This window comes from Schistocerca gregaria, chromosome 1, assembly GCF_023897955.1.
Source record: "Schistocerca gregaria isolate iqSchGreg1 chromosome 1, iqSchGreg1.2, whole genome shotgun sequence".
NCBI classification, from domain to species: domain Eukaryota; kingdom Metazoa; phylum Arthropoda; class Insecta; order Orthoptera; family Acrididae; genus Schistocerca; species Schistocerca gregaria.
This window is the reverse complement of record NC_064920.1, coordinates 658156795-658174261: the sequence shown is the minus strand read 5'-3', so window position 1 is coordinate 658174261 and position 17467 is coordinate 658156795. Positions and strand designations below refer to the sequence as shown.

The window sequence follows — 17467 nt, the reverse complement described above, 5'->3', positions numbered from 1 at the left end:
ATAAGAATACCTTCTGATGTATCAAATGGAATGAAATAATGTCTACCTAGAATCAGAAGCCCTGTTCTATGTTCGCAGGCGAAGAGAGAATCGAAGATAAATGGGCGATTGGCACTTCTATGAGTGACAAAAAGAGGGAAAGAAAATGAAATATAAATCGGCCGTTGAAGCCTGAGAGTTGATGATAAGAGAGAGAGAGAGAGAGAGAGAGAGAGAGAGAGGGAGAGAAAGCAGACTACAAAACATTGCGCTATTTGTCAATTGGACGACGTAGTTATCACTATTACTTCCGCGACACACTCACAGACGGCTGTTCTTTATCTCCTGTTCTATTTGGTAGAGAATAGTTGATGACTACAAACGAGATTAACATGAGACTCATGATTATGTTTGTGGAAATTTGTGCAGACGCCTCTGACATCCTTTCGGACGTCCTTATCCTGCTGAAGAGATTTTAGCAACTGCAATGGTACAATAGTATTGTGATTCAGTAAGCACGGTAGAATAAACTAGCAATCCGTCAAATAATCTCTCTTCCATGCGAGATCAATGTGTAGAGCAACAACACATGGTTGTCACTTAGGCATGTGGAAGTTAGAGGCAGGTTGCTAACATTTGACATGGACTTTAGGAAACGAGTATTGATTCATATCAGGAACGATAGAATGAGAAAAATATTGCAACTTAATAGTAAGATCCCCCTTTATCGAAGAAATTAATAGATCGTTATAACACTAAGAATAACCACAGCGTTGAACACCGTCCAGAGGAACATTGAGCACGAATTACTGCAAAAAAGCTGATTGGTTTGTTGTTTGTGAAAAGGGAAGCAAAGCTGAGGAATCTTAGATAGTCTGACTGTGAAGTGAGGAGCCGAAGCTACCGAAAAGTATCTGACTGATGGTGACAGGTTGTATGATGCTTAGTCATAAAGCTTCCATTATCACCTCCAAAAATTAAGCAGTCATGAAACTTCATGCTAATATTAGTCCTTGAAAAGGAAGGGAGTATATAAAAATGTCATTCCACAAAACTTACCACCAATATCCTTCACTAACATTGATTTAAGTATGAAAATTCTAAAAAAAAAAAAAAAAGTCCAGCTCGGTAACGCAGTTTATATTTAGCACCTCAACAGGCCAAAAAAGCATTCCTCTTCTTCATGTGACGTTGCGAACTTACTTAAAATTTGAATGATAACAATTGATTTTTAAGTTGCGACATGTAGCTCGCAGAACGCTGACATAGTACCCAGTTTCTGGTAACTGTTTACCACTGCGTTAAGTAACTAGGTGGAAATGCCTTCCAGGCTACAGGGCTTTAGCTTCCTAGTATCTAATGGACAGCCATATCATGGAATGGACGACAGCACCCTCTGGTGACAGTACTGTGTACTATATCCAGACCTCATGGCCACCACACTGTTTCCCATTATTTTGCCCCACCTTCTTGTGTTACATCATGGAATGGACGACAGCGCTCTCTGGTGGCAGTACTGTGTACTAGGTCCAGACCTCGTGGTGAACACACTGTTTCCCGCCATAATGCGCCACCTTGGATAATGGTAGTCGCATCATCAGCTGGGAACTCACAACAGCACCCTCTGTGTGCTAGGTCAGTTGGACTCTGGGCCTTGTGGCAAACACACTGGATGGCGGTAGTGCCTCAAATTGTTTAAATAAAGACTTTTGCATGATTTCGACAGTTGATGCTTATCAAGCATATTTGCAGAGTCTTTTAGATGGATTATTATTTTTACAATTTACGAGTTGTTTGGCTCTCTGGACACAAATGTATTGCTTTATTAATGAGTGGTTTGCAGGTTGCTAGGCTGTGCAAAGCATTATTTTGACAGTTTACAATTAGCAAGCGTGTCTGCAGAGCTGTATACCTGGGTTATTTCGATAATTTAGGAGTAGTTTACAGGTCTGTAGGCTGTGTGGCGTGACCCCAAGCACGTCAGAGCATGTGTTTTGTATCTGTGTAATAAATATGCCATGTCTCAAAATCCACACCTAAATAAACTGTTGCAATATAAGTAAAGTACATTTCTTCCTCGCTCTAGCAGCTCAGCACAGGCTGAGTCCTTTTCCCGCCAATTCCTAGGAAGGGGTGGCGGTTGAGATACTTACGTTAATGGAGGTAGCCCAAGTGACCTATTTTCCCGCCATTTTCTTAGGTTAGTAGAGGTGTATTGTATTGTTCTGATGGAATTTGTACTTCCCACTATTATCTGGGGGAGGGGAGGGGGTTTAGGTTAGTGGATGCACCACAACTGACCTATCTTCCCGCCAAAATTGAAAATTCCCGCCAAAAGCCGCCAGCTTTAATAACGTCATCACATGACATCACGGCCACCATCTTGGATTACGTCATCGCTGCCATCGTGGATAACGGTACTTTGGGGCCATACGAACTCTGTCCCACTACTGATGTGGTTTCGAATAGAACCAGGTCTGCTGTGGGATAGTCTTACGGAGCTGCATACTTCACATTTTTAATTGGGACAAGAATTGGTACTTCTGTGGTTTACTACATCCCTTCTCATTTATTCAACAAGATACAGTTCACTGAAATTATCGTATCCCCATTTAGATACACACCATAACAATAAACATACTTCTCTCTGGACCTTACATCCTGATGTTTCCTACGCTCACTGTTCTCGAGATGCTACGTAAATCGCTTGCGCTTCTCGTTTGTCTTCCTCTGGGGACCAACAGCGGACAGTAGGTCTCGATGAATACAAAACCTGTATCTGTTCGATAAGTCTCCGATGCATTATGCATCTTCTTTCTATTGGTCAGATGGTGTCTCTGTAACTAGTAACTAGTTGTTAAGGCTTTAGAGTGTCCCAGAGCGTTGGGCTGGCTGTGAAATACGTATAATTAGTTCTCAATATAACTATCATACTGAATTTATATCCGAATGAGTGCATCATTTTCCATATGCAGATTACAAGGGCTCGGGTACACGCCTATAATGCCAGTCTAAGTGTGCCTGTGGGTCTGTGTCACGTAATGCGAGGTACAGCATAGACCTACAGTTTGCCTCACAATGCTTGAGTGCACCCCACTTGCCAACAGCGCTCGACAGACCGGATGGTCACCCATTCAAATGCTAGCCCAGCCCGTCAGCGCTTAACTTCGGTGATCTGACGAGAACCGGTGTTGCCACTGCGGCAAGGCCGTTGGTGCTTCCAAACATGTGGATAAAAGTTCTTGCAAAATGAGGTCATTTACCGATTTAGCGATTTCACACATACTAACGTCCGCTTTAGCTGTCTTTGCAATTCCCTTCCAGAGTGGTGAACAATATTCAGCCATGCTGTAGACAAGAACTAGTGCTGAAGTCCTCATTACACTTGTTCCGCAACCCCAGGTCGTTCCAGTCAGTTTCAACAGGAATACGTCGCGCGTCTCAGTTTTTTGTTTCGTATTTCTGTATGTGGGCTATACGTTAGAGTCCGATTTCCTTTCACTTCCCTGTAATTAAGCTGTCACATTTAGCCACAAGAGCATACAGAAAACTCCTAGACAACCCTGAACTCCCAATGCATAAAGACCCAGCACCTAACAAACAAACGCAAATCTAGATCATCTTTATGGAAAGTCGGCGAAGATCTGCAAGGCTTCTACTGAAACACAACTTGGAAAGGACTGTCGGCTGTAAGTGGACATAAGAACTGAAATTTGTTGGATGGCACCAACAAGAAGATCGCAGGATGCAACCTCCCGAGGAAATTGTAGACAACTTTGAATGGTCTTTGGGTTGTCTATGGACAGTCCTGAACGAGAATACGTGAAAAACCAATCTGTGGACTTGTGTGTGAAGTCCTTGGCTTCGTGAGTGAGCTGAAGGACACATACAGGCTTTCTGTCACAGCCGTAGAGTGGCTCAAGAATATTTACACAGGGTATATTTATATAGAGAATAGAACATTTGTAAAGAATATTGCAATTAAGTGCAGAGCAATAAAAATATTGTAGTTCATGTATTTCGCTAAGCATTTAATAAGGTAGTTACCTTAGCAAATGCCGAACGAGTAAATAAGCAACATATACAGAAGTGTTGCAGCAGGGGCATTTTAATCTTGTCGAGCAAGTAACTGATTTTCTCATTGGCACATACAAACAGAAACTCGCATAACGTACGGAACACTTACCTCTGGCAGGGAAAATACTGCTCAGTTGCACGTTAAATTCAGTTGAAACTTCCTGGCAGATTAAAACTGTGTGCCGGACCGAGACTCGAACTCTGGACCTTTGCCTTTCGCGGACAACTGCTCTTTCTAAATTTAGTTCCTCATTCCAACCAATGCGGTCGGAAAGTTTTCCTTGGTTGTAAGGTAGCCGCTGAACCAATAAAACCGCATTCAAACATTATTAATTGGGAACCTTCTTGGCACTTAAAGGTAAAAGAAATCGTAAAAACAGAAATGAATTGAGAACGTTGCAGTCGATACTCTGATGTACACCAATACAGAGGCACACATACGTTACGTTCATACATTTTTTTGCTGTTACATCCTCGGGCAGAAACGCAGTTCGACGGAGTTAGGCTAGAAGGAGCAGAAAGCACTACAGCAGGTCCCCTTAATTATTTTAGGCTGAGAATAATATACGCGGGCATTATGCGACCAAATACATCAGGTAAGGCAATGCTCTGCTTTGCGAGAGCAAAGACGCTGCATTTGTCCTTGGATGAACAGTGTGGCCGTTACACATATGCTCCGTACACTTATGACCCAAAACCATCTTCTTGTGTGTTGGTCCACCTCTGGAACGCAACACAACATCAGTCGTGCTTGAGGCGAATTCGGAAAACCGTCTGTACGTTTCCGGAGATATGTGGCAGTATGTGTCTACGGACAGGCCACGCAATTTCCGCAAATTAAGGGGCTTTGGTGTGTGGGAACGCAGCTGGTGATGGTTACATCTCGGGGAAGCAGTTCGCAGTACACTACACCACCGCTGTTCCACCACAGGCATAACATTATCTGTTTTGGATGCCATCAGGTCTTTCTGTGGGCAGCTGCTGCTCTGTTTGGGCTCAACCTTTTCTGTCTTTTTCCCTTATGTTAGCATAAAGACACCGTTTCTCGTCACCAATAACAATACGGGATAGGAGAGGTCGGTGTTGTTCCCGAGCTAACTGACGAAGAGCAAACAGAGATGCTCATTTGGTCACCCACTGATTTTTGTGATTTTGGCTTAGAGCTTGTGAAACCCTTAAATCCGATTCTTCGACCTTCCCCACTGCTTGGAAATGTCCCACCATGGTGAAATGATCACAGTTCATCTCGAATACACTGACGTGGACCATTGTGGATCAATGCGTTAAGCGACCTTCATCAAACCGTGACCGTCTTCCTGAACGTCAAGAGTCACTAATGTCAAAACGATCCTCCTTAAAACCATTTTCTCCCCGTGCTCTGTCCAATGGCGTATCCCCTTACACGGCGCATGTGTTTCTGGCTGCCCCCGCTACTGTCACCCATCTATTGAACACCAACAGAATAATATATCAGAAATGTTCCGATTTCTCCACTTGCAATCCTGTTTTCTAGCACCCACAGGGCCACTCGCTCTCCAAAAGACAAAATAACAATATGTAAACACAAACAGCAACAGTAAACCACGAATAAAGAATGACAAGCGATAAATAAACCCATAGCAGCTGGAAAACCCACGTGCAAACAGAAACGCTACGAACATGTTCACCAAACTAGTACTTTCCTTACCGCGTCACGCACTAGCGACGCATCTAATCCCAAGGTTTGTAGTGGTCACAACGTCTGGCTCAACAGTGGACATGTCGATAACCAGTCGGATTCAACTCAGTATTTCGACCAGACCGATTTGCACTTCTTTTTCCCTCTCCTTGAGGCCATTAACTCATGCTGTAGAAAAGACTGCTCTTTAATGTTAATACTGACTATATGCTCATTCCCCAAGAGTTTGAAGTAATATTTTGTCATCGTCTGTTTTCACAACGCATCACTGAGCAAAAAGAATATAACACTCTTTACCTTCCCATTTGAAAATTTTACTGTAGGAACTACCAAGATCGGTTGATACCGTTGATTAGATATACCGCTGATGACCTCAATGTTGAGCGCCCATAACCCCCCCCCTCCGATTACATACACAGGGTGTTACAAAAAGGTACGGCCAAACTTTCAGGAAACATTCCTCACACACAAATAAAGAAAAGATGTTATGTGGACATGTGTCCGGAAACGCTTAATTTCCATGTTAGAGCTCATTTTAGTGTCGTTAGTATGTACTGTACTTCCTCGATTCACCGCTATGATTTCATACGGGATACTCTACCTGTGCTGCTAGAACATGTGCCTTTACAAGTACAACACAACATGTGCTTCATGCACGATGGATCTCCTGCACATTTCAGTCGAAGTGTTAGTGCGCTTCTCAACAACAGATTCGGTGACCGATGGATAGGTAGAGGCGGACCAATTCCATGGCCTCCATGCTCTCCTGACCTCAACTCCCTTGACTTTCATTTATGGGGGCATTTGAAATCTCTTGTTTACGCAACCCTGTACCAAATGTGGAGACTCTTCGAGCTCGTATTGTGGACGGCTGTGATACAATACACCATTCTCCAGTGCTGCATCAGCGCATCAGGGATTCCATGCGACGGAGGGTGGATGCATGTATCCTCGCTAACGGAGGACATTTTGAACATTTCCTGTAACAGAGTGTTTGAAGTCACGCTGGTACGTTCTGTTGCTGTGTGTTTCCATTCCATGATTAATGATATTTGAAGAGAAGTAATAAAATGAGCACTAACATGGAAAGTAAGCGTTTCCGGACACATATCCACACAACATATTGTCTTTCTTTGTGTGTGAGGAATGTTTCCTGAACGTTTGGCCGTACCTTTCTGTAACACCCTGTATTAAAAGATGTTTGCTCTTACAAGGTCCAGTGTCATAACTTCTTGCAGCGCTTTGATAGCTTCTTCCATTTCCCAGTTTTTGACTGACGTGCTGTGCGAGTGGTTCTTATATTGGACGCTCATAAACTCCCTTTTTCTATTGATACTGCCCACGCATCCTGTGCAGTTAGTGATATCGTCATATTTTGATTGACGTCCAAGAATTTTGGTCTGTCAGCATACCAGCTCAATGAAACTAAATGCGGTTACATTTCATGTATGTATTATTACATCCTCGTTATTCAGCGTTTGAAGGCCTAACTGAAACTGTTTCCAGGACGGGGAAGCCTCCTTGTAAGCCTCTACTATAGTTGCTTTCAATGTCGTTTCTGTTTACTATTGCCGTATTATGAGTCGTCTTAAGCCATATTCTTATTTCCGGCACGTTTTCTACTATATGAGGGATTGTGGTATTATGAATCATCTTAAAACTACGGCATTCTTATTTCCACAAGTATTTCCACTATTTGTAACTTTAAGTAGCAATAAGAATCTACGAATACATGTCTGACTCCCTGACTGTGTACCACTTAAGTGTGACTAGTTTATCCAATAGCACAACGTTACATTGAGTTGTCGATCAATGTTATACGCATACTGGACATCTGCATAGTAAACTGTGCGAAGTGAGTGATGCGCTGGCTATTAAATGCGCTGTAAATGTGTCTCGAATGACAAATCGTAAATGAGAGGAAGGAATCCTGCTAGGACGCCACCGTTCGTACGGGTGCTATTTTGGATAATACACTCGAGTTTTAGCAGCATTTTTTGTTCGTGAAATCCTTCATGGATTTGTTAATTAATAATTAATGTGTAGAAGCTTGTCATTGCGCTTCGTGCATCTGAAAAACTGTTCTTTCTTTTTGTTGATTCTGATGAATACCATCTGATATTCAGAGGGTGAACCCCATCTGCTAAGGTTGTTGGTTATTTTACTTTATTGGAGGGGGGGGGGGGGAGGGGGAGCTTCAGTAGTTCCAGTGCTTACAGTTTGAAATGCGTTATAGAGAAGGTGGCGTGTCTATAGACAGAAAAAGCTATTACATTCATTATTGACAGCTACAAGTATTGTGTGATTATTAAATAATTCTGTGTCGTACAACATAGAAAATGTAACAAGGAATTGGTTGCTGGTTTCATATGCCAGGAGTAGACGGTATATGTATGGCAACGTAAAAAGTGGAGTATCTCATTACTTATGCATTTTAGTATTCCTGAAAAGTGTAACCCTTTTCTGATAATGAAAAGCGTATTTTAATGGTGGTCCATACACTTTATGTGAAACTATGCCCTATGTCCCTTTCGTTGCTTTATAAATTGAGTGGTATATATGTCATCGCTGAATTTCTCCCTCTTCCTTTTCATTTCTATTCAGTCATCTACAGCAACAAATACGGTGCACAATGCGTATCCATTTATATCCAGATATCAGTTCGACTATAGCTCTCTCAAAGGGAACGGCAAAGCCACCTGTAGTAAGAGCCAGTCCAGCATAACAATATGCTGCTCCCGTATTGTTGGTAATGGCTGATGACGAGTAGGGGAAAATTGTGTTTTGAAGACGTTTGTGCTTCGCAAGGTGCCAGACAGGTCACCAGTGCTGCCGGCCAGAGACGGGGATTCATTGAGGCGGTGGGCGCCGGAAGGGGAGCGCTGAATGGTGCGGCGCTGCCCTGCCAAGTGACGCAACGTTTTTCCGGTTGATCGGAGTGACGGCCTGAAACGAAGCGGCCTTGTGGCCTGAATGGCGGCCTCATTTCCTGCTGTTTGTAGCCTGCCGGAGGACGCGGCCACGGCGGTTCCCACAGCGACACCTGCCTCTGCTGTACTCCAGCAGGTCCCATCCGTAGAGCACCGTGGAGAGCTCTCAGCTGCGGCTCTGTACTGCGATATGGGCAGAGCTAGCGATTCCCTCTGGATCCAGACAAGAGAGCCTCCATGCAGAACACGCGCTCTAAATATTTAGCTGGTCCTCGTGCTGGGATTTAATATTTGCCCGGAGGATTTCTGGTTAGATATGAAAGTTTCATCTCAGTCCTCCTGTTCGTCAGGTATTTTTTATATGTAGTACCTTAATATGTACACATATCAGTGTGTAGGCTGTCTGTTCGTTGCACCTAACTGTCTTATGATGACGACGAACGAGTCGTTGCCAACGTTAACTGCTGGCCAATGTTAAGTAGAAACATACAAATCACATCAGGTTTGTGGGTAACGTCGATAAGGCGCTGACTGCATGGTCTGGGTCTACAATGAGTAAAATAATTGGAAGTCGTTGGTAAAAAATAATATATATTGTACTTAACTGGTTGTACAGAATTGCCGGCCAGGGTGGCCGAGCGGTTCTAGGCGCTACAATCTGGAACCGCGCTACCGCCAAGGTCGCAGGTTCGAATCCTGCCTCGGGCATGCGTGTGTGTGATGTCCTTAAGTTAGTTAGGTTTAGGTAGTTCTAAGTTCTAGGGAACTGATGACCTTAGAAGTATTTTTATGTAGAGCATTCTTCTTGGCTGCATACATATAATTATAAACAGAGAGCTACTGAGTTTTTACTTAGGTCATACGTTACTAAGTGCCTTGTTAAAGGTTGCTTCCTATCAGCTGAAGGCTATGCTACTTTACTACTTGACGTCCCGAGGAAGAGTGGACGAGAGCTCACTAGAAACTTGATACAAGCTGCGGAGCGGCGCTAGCGGCGATGGTCGCGACTCGCGGGTCCAACGATACTAATACGGGCCGCGGTCGATAACTGCAACGTCAACAAGTGTGGTATCGCATGCTGGTACTACACCTCCTGCAAACACGTCACATGATTTACCACCAGTTTTTCCTGCACGGTCGTAACTGCACCACTAAGTGGACAACACCTGTTATTTAGGCTAACCTTTTTGCGTCCACACTTCAGCAACTGACCTGCAGCCCAGGGGAAAACAAGCAGTAAAGGCTTGCTCGCGCGACATTTATTTGGCGGTACCAGCAGACCTAAAACATACTACTCTTAATAGCTATAGTTATAGGTCAGCAAATGAAGTAAAAATCGATGTAATGAGTCCAGTACACCCTACCCCGCCACCAATAGAAATATCTGCAAAATGGTTCAAATGGCTCTGAGCACTATGGGACTTAACATCTGAGGTCATCAGTCCCCTAGAACTGAGAACTACTTAAACCTAACTAAGGACATCACACACATCCATGCCCGAGGCAGGACTCGAACCTGTGACCGTAGCGGTCGCGCAGTTCCAGACTGAAGCGCCTAGAACCACTCAGCCACACCGGCCGGCAAATACCTGCACTATCCCCGTTACGCCTCCTGTTTACCAGTTGGAAGCAAGGTAAAGACATCCCCAGAAAGTGCGCATGACGATTCATCACCTTTTTTTCTTTGTGGGGCCTTTGTTCATTAATGAACTCCATGGAAAACGCAGTAGTCGCGCAGTGCTCTCCTCGAATAGTGCCTTCTGGAGACAGTTTACCATTACCTCCCTCCTTAGAATGGAGATTTCATTAAATTTGTAGCTGTATTGTCTGGGTGGCTCTAAAGAGTCTTTGTGCAGTATAATTTTGGGTCTGTATTGTCGTCGATAATTATAGACTGAAAGGAAGTGAAAAGTTGGAACCCAACGCCGACGCTCGAAATGCGCCACAGGGGCTGTGAGGTTGAAGCCCTCATTATCAGCTGTGTCCAGTATTCTCACTCCACACGATACTACTTGTCGTTCGCGCACGACTTCTGGCTGTCTCCACCAGCTGCATGTGAAACAGTCACCACTGGATCGAGTGACAGCCACTCACACGCGTTTGGCAGCGATCTCGGATAGTCTAGGGAGTATGTCTCGTGTGTCATGGTATTCCAATCTAGTCGTCTATTGACAAGAAAATCCGAGATACGGTTTAAGGAGCACACCTATTCCAGAACGAAACAGCGTGTGGGATGTAAATTGAAAATCAACCTGTTCAGGACATTGTCCATAACATGGAAATTTTCTACACGTCACGAAAAAGAAAGTTGCTCGACATATCGGAAGAAACTAAAACTACGGTGAAAAGAAGAAGGCTCTGGACAAATCCTGTACGAACAATGGGACTACATTTAGAATTTTTATTTTAATATCTTTCATGATTTGCTCTGAACAATGTGCTTATGTCTGATTTATTGAGCCTTTGCTAACAAACAGTGACTTACATCTTATTTAAGTAGAAAACTAGTCTGCCAAAACTCGTAATAGTCCATGCCGGCACGGTAGCTCAGCGTGTTCGGTCAGAGGGCTGCTCGCCCTGTGTAATAAAAATCTGGGTTAAGGAATCAACTATAAACGTGAACGAATGTCTTGTGACGTCCGCGCAGCCCAAACACAGCGAACAGTACCGAAAAACAGTCTTATAGTTGGTGCAGTGGAAATAATTTTCAGCCGGCACGGTAACTCAGCGTGTTCAGTCAGAGAGGCGGTGGCCTTTTGTAATAAAAAATACTGAGTAAAGGAATCAACGATCAACTTAGCGGATCTCATGTGACGTCCGCCCAGACCAAATGCAAAGAACAACACGAAACAAAATAAAGAAAAAAACAGTGAATAGAGTTTTAAAAAAGTGATCAGCGCGACAGAATGTCAGTCATACGGGCTCGCGTTCGATTCCTGGTTGGGTCGGAGATTTTCTCCGCTCAGGGGCTGGGTGTGGTGTTGACCCAATCATCATCATTTCATCCCCATCGACGCGCAAGTCGCCGAAATGGCATCAAACCGAAAGACTTGCACCCAGCGAATGGTCTGCCTCACGGGTGGCCCTAGTCACACGACATTTACATTTACGGTGGTGTTATGGTGTGTTCGTGTTTTTCATGGAGAGGGCTTGCATCCATTGTTGTTTTGCGTTGCATTATCACAGCACATACCTACACTGGTGTTTTAAGCACCTTGTTGCTTCCCACTGTTGAAGAGCAATTCGGGGATGGCGATTGCACCTTTCAACACGATCGAGCACCTGTTCATTGTGGCGGAGTGGTTGCACGACAATAACATCCCTGAAATAGACCGCCCTGCACGGAGTTTTGACCTGAATTCTATAGAACACCTCTGGGGTGTTTTGGAACGCCGACTGCGTGCCAGGCCTCACCGAACGACATCGGTACCTCTCCTGTGTGCAGCACTAAGTGAAGAATGGGCTCCCATTCCCCAAGAAACCTTCCAGCACATGATTGAACGTAAACCTGTGGGAGTGGAAGCTGTCATCAAGGCTAAGGGTGAACCAACACTATATCGAATTCCAGCATTATCGACGTAGGGCGCCACGAACTTGTAAGTCATTTTCAGCCATGTGTCCAGATACTCTGGATCACATAGTGAATAGATGGTAGAGGTGTAAATGAAGGCAATGAAAGATAACGCACACATTACAGAGGAATAATCCAATAGTATCCGATTACAAATTTGTCGGTTAACAACTGGTCACAGTCATGTTGTTTAAATAACTTTTGAGGGAGCGACGGTTCTGGCAAAATTTCCAGGTAAAACACGTGCCGGTTAGCTCTTTAATATGGACTACGGCGAAACAGTGACATATATGAAGAGGGAGGCACGTTCACCTTCATAAGTCGGCCGTCAGATAGTCGAACACTAGTCAGAGGTGACTTTTTGTAGGTCTTCCCTTACGAAAAAGTGTGTGGTGATGTTTAAGGCTTGGATAATGTGGCAACTGCTGGCCAGGTTTTAGTAGCGACTACACTGACGCTTTGCGACCGGTATTGCCAGCAGCAGTCATGATTTCTGTAGATACAACACGCTTATGGAATTAGCCAGTGTTCTGTCATACGGACTGTGTGATGTGCAGAGCGCATGACATGGCTGGTGTTTTATTTTCATAAATAAGGCATATGTAAGAAAAATTAAATTACATAACTTGCAGAGAATCGCTTTTAAGTGAACGATTGTCCTTCTGTGGACCTGTGAAGGCAACATCACTGTACTTTTTTTTGAACTAGTTGTTTTAACTGTCTTGCAAGAAATTTAATAGTCAAAGTTTAGTGCACTCGATCAAAAATAAGTGTACCAAATTGGATTGGACTTCTTGATGTCAATTTGGATGAGAGCAACTATAGTTTTGAGTTTCACAGAAGTGAACTGCCGCCTTAGGAAAAAATAAACAAAACAAAGAATTCGACTTGTGTGGCCTTCTAAACATTTCACCCGGGACAACTGTCAGCCGGTGCATCCACGAGCACTTCACAGCTCTATTTATGTTACAGGAATACTTTTTGCGTTTTAGATTCACACCATTCACAGAGAAATTCTGCATTTCCCGTTTCTTCTTTACAGCACAAGCGATTTTTTTGGGGAGGGGGTGGGGGGAGGAAGGGGCCGAAATGGGGACCAAGTTTCAAAAGCAATTGCTCTCAGTACGTGTATGCACTTGTGCATGTTACGTGTGCGGTTGCGCAGTGTATTAACTGTTTCTGTACATGGAAACTACTCAAGCAATCTCCGGAGGACAAAAAGTAAACGTTTACTCATAAGATAGAAAAATAGTAATGAAATGCAAACTTATGAGATGTAGTCATAAAGTCATGTGATTAATTTTTTGTTTGTTCGCAGGTATAAGTCAGCAGTTCTCGCACACAAAGGAAGTTCTGTATTCCACAGTACTTTTCTAGAGGAGACAAATAAAATGACGCAGCCCGTTGATAGCGTGGAGTATCGTGAGATAATTGATTTACTGTTTTTGAAGGGTAACAACATTACAACATGCAGCCTGTAACATGCACCGTCGTAATGGCACAGTACTACGCGACGCAGGTGCTTCCCGTTGTATGACACAAATCTGAATGATGAGCAACGAAGAGGCACAACATCTCTCTGTAAAGAACAGGGAATCGCAAGACGAATGGAGACCTGGTGATATAATACCAACATATCGCAATAGAGACGATATTGGTAGGGATGTAAATCAATTACAGATCAGTTCTGAATATATTCCACGACATTTTGAACATGACATAGGTTGCCGTCCACTGGAATTCGCTACTGCTTAGAGCCACTAAAAAAGCCCGCCGAACCGAGGCATCAACGAAAAGGTTCCAACTGTGTCAGGCCAATCCAGGCAGCTTATTTAGCCGCATCAGAGCGTGGAGGAGCGCTGGGTGTGTCATCACGGCCCCTGTGGAAAATGTGGATTCATCACTGCCGAAAAAGGCGAAGACCCAACCGTCGTTAAGCAAAGTATTGCTGGTGTGATGCTAATAGATTATGCTCGTAAGGGGCTGACGGACTCAGGGGCATACTAACGAAATCTTCTGACCAAGCTACGGAAGGCTGACGAGACGAGAGACCGCTGGAAGCTGTCCAGGGAGGGGGGCTGCCTTTGCTCCACGAGAACGCCACAGCTCGTTCTCCACAGGAAAGTCACACAGGCTCCTTCTTTGGGCTATCACATTTTTGTTGACCCAGTATTTTCCTGATATAACACCTGACGACCTCTTCCTTTTTTTCGGATGAAGAAATCATTTGCAGAATGACGACGTGATGTCTTTTCGGGGTGTAGACGTAACATTTTCTGAACAGCCACAATGCAGAGGAACCGTTTGCAGAACTACGACGTGATTTTTTCCGGGCGTAGACCTAACGTTTTCTGAACAGCCACAATGCAGACTTCTACAGCCAAGGTCTGCACTAAGTCATTCATAATAGGCAAACGTGTCGTATTGAGGCGTGAACACGCAGCGAAATACAAACACAGTCAAATTTTATGATCGCAGTTTAATTTTTTGTAAGTCATAATTCAAATTAATAACCATCAATCGTAAACAGTATTGTTTAACACTTCACCGCCATCTTGATCATTAGACATGGATCATTTAGCTAGAGAGACACCGATACAGAATAGAATGTCATTGTATTAATAAAGGAACGATCTGAAGCACAGGACATGTAAATCAAATTCCGATTTGCATCCCATTCTCGCCAAATACAAATTCAGTGTCTTAATCATTTCACTCCCGAACTCAGTGAGAACTTTGCAGTTAACTGTCTCTCTTCTTACAAAATTTTCAAATGTGTGGCATATCTTATGGGACTTAACTGCTAAGGTCATCAGTCCCTAAGCTTACACACTACTTAACCTAAATTATCCTAAGGACAAACACACACACCCATGCCCGAGGGAGGACTCGAACCTGCGCCGGGACCAGCCGCCCAGCCCATAACTGCAGCGCCTAAGACCGCTCAGTTAATCCCGCGCGGCTCTTTTCTTACACGGTTCTAGTAACACTGCAGCCGATTTGATGCAATCCGTGTGCACAGTAAGCGTTTGTTAATCTCTTCTGTGAAAAGGAATCTGTGTTGCCGTATCTTGCGGTGTTGAGTCACTGGTTTGTTTACCGCGCTCTGGGACTTAATGGGTGCCGTGTGTCACAACGATGCTGCAACAACTTGGTCGCGCTCTACCGTTTCTTACATGTGAACAGGTGAACGTGTCTACCCAGGCAGTTGTCGAACTCTGTGGAGACCGGTAGGCTGTTGTGGCTCACACTTGCTCAGTAAATGTACTGTACATCCCGTTTACAGGGAAAACCAAGTCAACTGGCCTTTGTTTCCAAATCAGGCAGCGTTATGAAGAGATAACGCCGTATCTAGAAAGTCTTCCGGTCATTGGCTCTATTGTTTTGGTGTGGCTTACCGATCTATAGACCGTAAGCCTTTTATAAAGTGACTATTGACACAGTTTTCATCTTAATGAAGCAATCGACAGAGGCTATCTTATAAAGGGCGCACACTTAAGTGACTGGCAAGAAAAACATTATTGCACGTCTACGGAAGGACGGCGTCGGCTGGAGGTTTTAACCCAAAGCTTTTGGATTACGTGTCCGGCGTTTTACGACCTGTCCATTTTTCCCCTTTGTTCCGTTGATTCTCACCACAACGAATAAGACGATACCTGCATCGTTGAACATAACCTTGGTGATCGGACTTCGATTTCCTCGTTCACTACCTGTCTTGTATAAACTGTAACTTATTTTTTCCCCGTAAGTATACTGCTGGAATTTTTCGTCTTGTAATTACGCTTATTAAGTTACGACTGAAACTATCAAGTATAGGAACAAAATTTATGAGAACCATGGGGGCCTAAAATACATCATCATCAGTACTTCGGACATCTGTTGATCTTACCTTGAGTCCTCATTCACTACCTGTCGTGTATAAACTGTAACTTATTTCTTCCCCGTAAGTATACTGCTGGAATTTTTCGTCTTGTAATTACGCTTATTAAGTTACGACTGAAAACTATCAAGTATAGGAACAAAATTTATGAGAACCATGGGGGCCTAAAATACATCATCATCAGTACTTCGGACATCTGTTGATCTTACCTTGAGTCAGGTTTGTATCTGTTATAAAACCACACAATACATGCGAACACTCACGAAAAGCTGTCTCACCGGTTTGTCTGATATTCACTTAAATTTGATCTCGGTGACGGTGTGTTTAATGCCCTTATGGTTCTCAGCGCCTTATATTTGCTTTGTTACTTTAGAATTATATTTTTTAAGTGCTCCATTGCGCTCGAACGTAGTAAGTTATTACTTGCTGAAAATGGCTCTGAGCACTATGGGACTCAAGTGCTGTGGTCATCAGTCCCCTAGAACTTAGAACTACTTAAACCTAACTAACCTAAGAACATCACACACATCCATGCCCGAGGCAGGATTCGAACCTGCGACCCTAACAGTCGCACGGTTCCGGACTGCGCGCCTAGAACCGCGAGACCACCGCGGCCGGCATTACTTCCTGAAAATATGACACCAAACAACTGAATACGATCATCAAAAGTAAGGATGATTTAAGTTTAACGACTCGTCGAAGATACGATCATTGGAGGCGCCCGCATCTCGTGGTCGTGCGGTAGCGTTCTCGCTTCCTACGCCCGGGTTCCCGGGTTCGATTCCCGGCGGGGTCAGGGATTTTCACTGCCTCGTGATGGCTGGGTGTTGTGTGATGTGCCTAGGTTAGTTAGGTTTAAGTAGTTCTAAGTTCTAGGGGACTGATGACCATAGATGTTAAGTCCCATAGTGCTCAGAGCCATTTGAACCATTTGAACAAAGTAAGCTCTGACAATGACTCAAAAAAATAAAAATCTGGACATCTGTTTGAATGCTGGACATGTTGAAATGAGGCCACTATTTCAACGATTGCGCTCGGTCCCATGTTAATTTCGTCCATACAAAACAGCAACAACCATAACAGACACTGTTCAGTCACATTAATGTCACCACCTGCGAAAAGCCTGGATACTCACCTTTTGCAGCGCGGACCGTTTCGAGACGTGCAGGAAGAGAATCACTGAGGTTCTGACCGGTCCTCGGCACCCCGTTACACCAGGGTAGTTCTGTACGCCTTCTCTAAGAGTGGATACCTAGCTGAACGTCGTGCGCGTTTGTAACTCTCAAGGAGTTTACCTTCGATCTTGATGGTGCGATCCTTTGTAATCACTGTGGCGCTCCGTTTTACATTCT

At 44.0% G+C, this 17467-nt stretch overlaps 1 protein-coding gene and 1 pseudogene across 1 annotated transcript in view; both read right to left on the bottom strand.

Moving 5' to 3' along the window:
- The window catches only part of LOC126361668 (sodium/potassium-transporting ATPase subunit alpha), a 631467-nt gene that overhangs the window by 167231 nt on the left and 446769 nt on the right, over positions 1-17467 (bottom strand). The window lies entirely within an intron of this gene.
- LOC126289730 (5S ribosomal RNA) lies at positions 3078-3195 on the bottom strand (annotated as a pseudogene).